Raw genomic sequence first — 9,032 nt, forward strand, 5'->3', positions numbered from 1 at the left:
TGTTCATTTTCCTTCTCACTCACTCTTCTTTTTCATCTCTCTCTCAGCACGTGTTAGCCATCACCGTTTAAATGATCTCTTCACTGACTTTTTTCATTTTTTTTACAAAATGGAGTCCCTTCAATTTCATTCAATTTTTTTTTTGCTGAGACTTTGTTTGATAGCACACATTTCAGGAACTAACCTGTCACACAACACCTGCCACATGATTGTTTATAGAATGGATTGAATGTGAATTGATTTGACAGACACTTGGCTCTCATTTTGGACAATGTCAGTTGGTTTATGTGCTATATGACTAACCGACTTGTTACATTCCTTTCAATACAACAGACAGGATCTGACTACTTGTTGGGATGGGGTGAGTAAAAGGTGAGACAGGACAGGGACTTCCCAGAGGTAAACAAGTGCCGGCTACTTCTAGATGTGTAATGGTGTTTTTACATTGGGCGAGAGTCTGGACTGACATGTTAAGGGAAAGCCAAACACACTATTTAATTATTAATGGACACTATTCAACATGTACATAGCATCATAACAAAATATCCACAACTGCTCTGATCAACAGGCACAAATACATCTATCAATTTTTGTACAGTTTACTTTTACATTGACTTTTTAGAAGATGTAAGGTTCACCCGGGATTGGTTTCTGATCAAGTGCCAAGTGCATAACAATAAATACACATTTACTGGTACACTGTAGGTAGAACAAAACTAGAGTGTGGATTGGCTACCAGAGTAAACGCCGCACAAACCGGATCTACTGCCGTGATGCAGACAACCTTTGACCCATGCAAACCGCTAGAGCAGTCATGGGCAAACTGCGGCCCGCGGGCCACATCCGGCCCGTTATGATCTTTAATCCGGCCCGCCGATGTTGTCCAAATTATGTTATTTTCCCAAGATGGCGCCGTCACATGGAAGCCAGTGGCAGTAGATCTGTCCACTCTTATTTGTTTTTCATGTTTTACAGCCGCTCTATCTTTTTTTAAATGACATTTTAATATTTCTTAATACATTCATTTTTAATTGACTTTGTACTTTATACTTTTTACTTTAATGATGAGTGATGAGTCTGTTAATACTTTAGTCCTTTTTTCTGTTTATGTTTCATATTTACTGTTAACGGATGCACTTTTTTATATGTATCGTATCTTGTGCTGACCCGACCTAGGTGTCAATTTTTTTTTACGTCAATGTGGCCCCCGGACCGAAAATTTTGCCCACCCCTACGCTAGAGTATCAAATACAGAAACACTGAGCTTAATCTGTGTCTTTCCCATGTTACAAAACATCAATAATTGTTGTTCGCCATTTAACTGAAGTGGATTTGTGTGGAACCACCAACACTTAGCACATTATTCTTCTCTGACGGTCGAATGCGTTAACATTACACCACTACCGCTGTTGTGGTGTCCGGAGTTCCACCACAATCTTTTTGGTATCATGTGACTTTGCATTCACAAATGTAGACAAGGATAGTCCTCATCTCTGTGTTTCCTCACTCGTATCCCTAAAGGATTTAACCATATATATGTGCGGAATAATTTCATCAACCAAGCTGAGTCCCGGTGGAGCTTTTCCACTTTAAACACTTAACGGGTTAAATAAATAATGATGGCTTGCGCACCGCATGCACTAACGTTAACCAGCCACTAGCCCCGGGTCCCACAGCAGCAGGAGTCCTTAAAGTGAATCATTCGCTTCCGTTAAGGCCACCGCGCTGCAGCTATTCCACCAGCAGATTATGGGCCTTTAAGTAGCAGCAGAGCCTGAAATATGACTCTGGGGCTTGTGGGCTGTCTGGGAGGAGGTAAGACCCCCATGAGAGAGATGGAAGAAAATGGCAAAGACCAATAAGAACAGACAGTAAATCTATATAGGTAAGAAGACATGAGAGAAGGGGTCATAACGGAAAATCACAACATAATGTAGAATATGGACTGGAATGGGAATTGTAAACAACATTCAAACCTCAACCGGACATCAATGGTTGTGGATGCTTGCAATCTATCTTATAAGTTATTTATTGGATGATTACAGTCATAAGAATTTGGAAATATGCAAATGTAGAAGTATGCTTCCTACTAAACTTAATGTATTAGCTTGATTTTATCAGAATTAAAGATGACATCCCTGTGTTAAAGTTGTCAAGCATTGATATATACAAGTTGAAATAGGTCAGAAATCAGTTAAATTCCAAATACACATAAAAAATACATATAAAAAGGTTTATAATAGTATTTATCATAGTATTTTAAAGCACACATAAGGTTTCAGATTTAATATAAGTGTTATAAGATTTAGTATAAGTGCCCTCTAGTGCTGTCTCACTGTGGAAAAGTGAAGAGGAACAAGAAATTCCTCTACAGAAACGACACTTGAACATCAATATGTGGTCACCGCCCTTAATCCATCTCCAGAGTAAAAGCTTTATTGATTTTTTTGCAGATTAAAGATACTGCAGGGAGCAATTAAAATGCTGCAGATGAACATGGTAGAATGTATAATGTCACATGTAATATGGTTCGTAGAATGCATACTGCAGGTAAAATTACATTTGACACTATAGCAGAGACCATAAATCTGTACAGGGAATACAAAGTTAATCCACATTAATAAATGTAAAAACACAGGTCCACCTTCTTTTGTCTGTGGATTTTTTTCAACTTTTCTTCCTTCCTAAATCTCTTTGTCACCAGCTTGTAGTTTTGTTTTTCTTTAATGCACTTCTAATGTAAGCAGGCTTCTTTCCATTCCCTTTAACAGAGTCTCACTTGCTCTAACAACCTGACAGAAGAAGAAAAATGTTGACGCACGCTGGGCTTACATAACTTTCAGTAAACCTGGTTTTGTCAATCCATTGGATTTGTAGAGCAAATTTAACAAAAAACATTCATTTTCACTCTACTTCAGAGAAAAAAATGGCGCAATGTAGACTTGGTCCAGCCAGAATCTAAAACATTATCATGTGGATTAACTTGTTTGCGTCATCTTTAGTTACCCAGGCCTCATATTATCCTTGGAGGGTTACTATGTGGTTAAACAAGGCAGTAAATAAAGGGACAGGAATCAATAGCAGTCAGTGATAAGGGCCAAAAGCAACTAAATATGAAATACAACCTAACAAAATGGTATAGATTTCCAATGAGGTCATGTGACATAGGCAACTTTGAAATGCAAATATTAACTTATGCACAATGTCCTTCTCCAGTCTTGCCACCTATTGATCGGCTAAAACAAATTCCATTGATTAGTGAATATTTAATAGGGATAATTAAATCTCTGATGGAAGTACTTAGAGCCCATTTCCACTTTTCAGCATCTTCTAAACCCCCACCCATTTGCCTGCTCTGGCTCATTTAAGATTAAGTGTGCTGGTCAATTTGAAATAATGGATAAATGGTTTAAAAATAGAAATTGGAGTCTGTTAGAGTCGTGTTAAAAATTGTTCGTAAGTATCTAGTGATCACATCCAACTATATTCAAGCTTCAATACCTCTAAATCTCAAAATCCACTTTTTTACCCGCATTTTGCTTTTAACATAACTATCGATTCCAATTTTTTAATGGCTAAAGCAATACATACTGTCCTGTGCAAGAGTGTACAAAGACAGACTATAATTTCTCTCCAGAGCCTCATCTGAATGTGAAGGGTGTAAAAGAAAAACATCCCTTTCATCGAGCGACATGATTTATGACAATAACAGCCGGGCAAACAGGAAAAGGTTGCTGTCAGAATAGTAGGAGAGGGCAGATCTTACCTGCATAGACCACTGTTATACAAAGTAGCAATCAATAGCCCTTTTATTAGTGTCTGCAATCAATGTACCAGTGACTGAGTGGGCCAATTAACAGTATTGACCACTGGGACAAGAAGAAAAGGAGAAGATGAGAGTAGTGCAAATGGGAAACACAGCTCTGGAAGAGGATTAGTAGCATCCTACTCAGGTCTTGTTTTCTGTAGCACAAGGGTAGAAATTCCCACAGAATTTACAGCTGACGACGCCCTGACAGAAAGCAGAGGTCCCATATCTCTTGAGAGGAAGTAAAAATGTGTGTATTGGCATAGTTTGGGGGGTTCCACCATTCAACAAATAACCCCCTTTCCCTCCTTATACCATGCCCGGATGCTGAGATGAGTTAGACTGGGAATATACCTCAACTAGGCTTCTCACCGTCAATTCTGAATAGTAATGAAGTCATCAGGTCACCAGTGTGCATGCTTAACTCAAGGCTTCGGTCCCCAAGAGAATGAGCATAGTGACATCCTGACTTTGGCTGTTGTAATACTATGGATCAAATACTAAAACCCTACACTTGTTACACTGCAGATCTTGCTATGTTAACATAATAGTCTTGCTTTTTCCATTGTGCTTCTTCCAATTAAGACCTTGGTTAAAATGGGATATATCCCAGATATCATTGGAAGTCTGGGCTGATGTTTGGAAGCATTGCTTATTTGGTCAGATTTATCCATTCTTGTAAATGGTAAAAAAAAACTGTAAATGGTAAAAAAAACAAATAGTATGAATGAACAAAAAATCAAGAAAGTTACAGGCTTGCAAAGTTTGAAGTAGAAGGTCATGACAGAGGTGTTCTTCAAACATGAATCCCTTTCAGTAGTTGCACCTCAGTGTCGTGTTCCAAAGACACACAGGTCAGAGGTGGGCTACCTCATGTCATTTAGCAGTGTAACACTCACCTATCAGCGTCTCTCTATCAGAGTTTCACTCAGACACAGTGACCTCTCCTTCCTGTAGGAAACTCTCTGGACCAGCGTGACGACGGCTCGAGGAGGTGTCATGGAAGGAGACCCTGGAGCAAGGCGGAAGAGGTTGTGGCGAATGATGAGTAGGACAGAGACTGTAGGAAATGACAATGTGTGTGAAGTGATAAGCCTGCGGCAAAGACCCCCGCACCCTGAGGGAGGACTGGGGGCTACAAGGCTTTAGCCTCATTGCTCTGTCCTACCACATTCCCAGATGACCCTGACCAGTCATCTCAATGCCAGGTATGTGTGGACCAGACACAACATCTGTCTGATATGTTGTATTTATAAGACTATATACAAGGTTTCCTCCTTGTTTAAAATGACGATGAAGACTTCCTAAAGTCCTTCACTGTACAAGCATGCGGTAAGCATACTTATTGGTAAGACTGCATTGGCGTCAAAGATATAGAATTAAAACACAAATCCATAGTTGTGGTTTTCCTACTGGCTGAACCAAAGACTAGAGAGGTACACAGATAGACTTTTGTCACGGATTTATGTCTTAGGGCTTAGTGTTGAAACCGTTCCGATTTCAAGCATTTTTTAATTTCCCTCAAATACCAAATTTTATGAGCTTCAGGAAATTTGAGATCTTATGTTCCTTTGCTTGAATCGCCTTCCTATTTGTTCCCAACGTGATACTGTGTGCTCACAACAAAGTAACACATTTTGCAACACTTCCATATTTTACTGATTTGTTCTGTCAAACATGATTTACTTAACAAGCATTCTCCTGCCTTTTGCATTGCTTTGACCAACTTTGTGCCACAAATAACAAGCACATGAACTTCTGGTGGCACTTTCAGCATGTGTTAAATGTTACACTGATGAAAATAATATCGACACCAGTGAAGAACAAACACAGGGGTGAAAAAAAAATCACATTGTCGAAATTCACATATGACGCAGTAAGGGAAAAATCCTTAACAATCCTTTTCTTTAGGTAAACAATGCAACACTACGAACTGTCAATGGTGAGAATTATTCTACAGCAATTGGCTCCCTTACTTCCTATCGTAATCCACACCAAAAAGTTTTAGTAAAGCCTTTCAAAACAGATTATGCAGGCAAACATCAAGAGTAGTTATCCACATTGGCAGCTCTCTCCAGTAAACACCGGGGAACCAAGACCAGATGGACCCTGGCCTTTTCCTGTACCCATTTCATGCCTCTCTGAAGACTTGCTAACCACAAAAGTGTCCGAGGAATAAGCTTCAAGTATGGATGTTTTCAATTCTTAGGCTTCCCTTCTTCATATTCTTTCTTTCTATTTTACATGTTGGTCTGTAATATTACAAGGAAGAAATAATAACAGAAATTGTTTTCCGGTTTCTGTCACATGTAGGATGAGTTTGAAAAAATGGTTCTCCCAAACTGCAGATTCGCCTCAAGATGTCCAACTTCACTCTCCTAACTTTTCAAGGTAAGTTTCTAAGTAGTTTCTAAAATATATATTATTATTCATGTCCATTAAATTGCGTTGCAGGTCGTAGTCTCATATAGTGTACATTATTCTTACCGTACTGCCACACTGTTATTGACACACCCGGAATAGAGCGAGACACAACAAGACAAAGGACCCTAAGGCCTTGAGATAAAAGCCAGCACATGATGAACTCATGCAAGCAGTGGGGACTCCCTTCCTCACCAAAGCAAGCACACATGCACAGGGGGCGAAAATAGACACAATTTTCTCCTTTTCATACTCCATCTCCTTTGGACACTCACAAGCACTCTCCACGAGAAGTTATTTCTCACTGTCGCTGAGTGTGTGTGTGTGTCCGTGTGACAAGCAACAAATCTATGACACCACCACTGATAATAGCTTTACAGTAAAGCCTGAAAAGGGCTCTGCCAGCCAGTAGGTGCAGAAACATACCCACACACCCACACACCCACCCACACACACACACACCAATTGTACACACATGCACATGCTATGTCCCACCTAAGCAAATACACGCATCCCTTTGTTTGTTTGGGTTCTCTGGAATGCAACATAAAACGAGAAGTCTTCACAAGTTGGGTTTTGCATATATTCTTCAAAAGTTTAAAAAAATTTGAATTAGAAATAAGTTGTTTGTTGGGTATGAGTGTTTCAGTTGTGTCTAATTCTTTTCAACAATAAGAATCTTGCCATTAACCTTGAAAATGTTGGAATAAGACTTAAAACTTTGCCATAGATTTCATGATCGTGACAGTTAGGGCCTTGGAAAAGTGGATTTGTTTATTCTTATTTTTTAATGGATTCTTTTAGAACTATCGTTTGGAAATCAACAAATGTCAGGGAACAACTAGATTCTGTTCAACTGTGTGTACATACAGTGAATTATTTGAATTGACTTGGCATCAGATTGAATGAGACAATGAATAATTTTTTGACATGCCCCAGAGATGGTATATTTTAGCATAACAGTCCATTGACGTTTGACCAGTCTGCTATTATTTCTTATTAGAAAATTTATTACTTCACATTCCACATTGTCTAATTTAAAGCTAATCTTCCTGACTGGTCTATGTGTATGCGTATTTCATAATTCCACATGATGCGGGGCCTTCAGATTTATTGGCACATAGCAATTTAGGATGTAATGAGATCACACAACTCTTGGTAGGTGCTGCTCCTTCCTCACTCCACTCATACGTCTTCCTCTCTGTGTGCTTATTATCATTTCATACTGCTATCACTTTTATTAGATGGAAAAACTCCCCCTTAAAAAAGGCTTTGTTGGGTTCATTAAGTCTGCAAATGAAATGTAATAAATAGGAGACTTGGAGACTAGGTGCTATTGAGTGTTGACTTAACCTTTTTAGTATTTGTGATGCTTTGATTGAAAAATGGTTGCATCTCACAACCTTATTAGTCACTACCAAAGAAAAAATGGAAGAGGAGAACATCACCTTTTAAATTGTGAAGGCCTTTGATGATGATAACATAAATTCTCAACCTTAAGTTCACAGAGAAATGCAGCTAGAATAGCCAGATGTGGGCTGGTTACAATTGACGACTATTTGCAAAACATTTTATTATTAATTACCCACAATGGATTAGTGGTATTTTCTTTTAAAGAGTCCAGATACTGCTATGCAACTGAATAAATAAGATGACTTTAGATAGAACTTGACTTAGCTTGCCCAAGATAATATAACTTGGGACTTACTTGTGACTTGAAGGTAATGAAATGTGACTTGCTTGTGTGCTCATCCGTGACTTGATCCCATCACTGCTACAAATAGTATAGGTGACGATAGGACTGTTCTGCTTTGTGCCTTTTCTTCTCTTATCCAATCGGGAGATAGTATTTTGACAATATCAAAATGTTTATACCCTATTTTTCATGGATGCCAGATTTTACTATCTTTTTTTAGGGGATACAAAAGATGCATTTCCTTTTTTATCCAGTGGAATAGTTGAAAACTAGAAACATGGTACTCACTGGGAATTATACAATACATATGATACAATTTTATTGATTTTACATTCAGGCGTATTTGTTAATATTCGTAATGAACATTTATTTTAATAACCTAAACACCTCCACGGTCATGCAAAGCTTAAAATGTCCTCTGGTGTGATAAAGTCGTCAAGTCTAAATGCAGGCCTGATTCGTCTTTTTCTTCTTTTATTCTTTAATAAATGTCATTGTGTGATGTGACACATTGCAGAAGAAAGGCAGGTGTACGCAGTGGTCAGTCTGCCATTGCAATTAGTGTTCATTTCAGCCTGTTTCTGGGAGATGTACAATGACTTCTGGTGATGCATTATGCATGAGTGTGTCCATATGCACTTGGGCACTCTTGTATGTCCTTGTAAAAGAACATCGACCACCATAGCGAGCAATTACATTTTGGTTACTGCAACCTTCTCTCATTGCATAATTGCCGATTTGCACACCCTGGAGATATTTCTAAAGAAATCAGATTCATAGTTTGTGGTAGATTTGCTCTTTTTCTCATCATGGTAGACATTACTTAAAGCTTACTGCCAGTAGGCATTGAGGCAAAAGTAAGATTTACTCTGTAACATTTGGTTACTGTAATATGCTAATGGTGTAGCAACATGTTAAAATGAAATTAATGTTGTTATAATGCTTCATCTTCGAATGATCCTAATTTATTAAAGTTTCCTTTCTATGGTAGGAATCCCTCAAAACCTGCCCGAGTCTAGTTTGACCAAATTTACTAAAGATTTTTGCTTTTTCAACCTTGCATTTGTTGATACCAAAGTTTACATATGAAGATTTCAATCCCGATGT

The 9,032-nt window shown here is 38.4% G+C and overlaps 1 protein-coding gene across 2 annotated transcripts in view; it reads left to right on the forward strand.

The window, feature by feature from the left end:
* Nucleotides 1-9,032, forward strand: part of irx6a (iroquois homeobox 6a) — a 42,740-nt gene that overhangs the window by 26,352 nt on the left and 7,356 nt on the right. Inside the window, exon 3 of one of the 2 annotated variants that reach the window (XM_077714112.1) lies at nt 4,766-5,016. The gene's annotated coding sequence lies outside the window, so the exon portion shown is untranslated. Of the gene's footprint in view, nt 1-4,761; nt 5,017-9,032 lie in introns of those variants that run through there. The other variant, XM_077714113.1, reaches the window with a different exon arrangement.

The sequence above is a fragment of the Stigmatopora nigra genome, chromosome 3 (assembly GCF_051989575.1).
Source record: "Stigmatopora nigra isolate UIUO_SnigA chromosome 3, RoL_Snig_1.1, whole genome shotgun sequence".
In the NCBI taxonomy this organism is placed as follows: Eukaryota; Metazoa; Chordata; class Actinopteri; order Syngnathiformes; family Syngnathidae; genus Stigmatopora; species Stigmatopora nigra.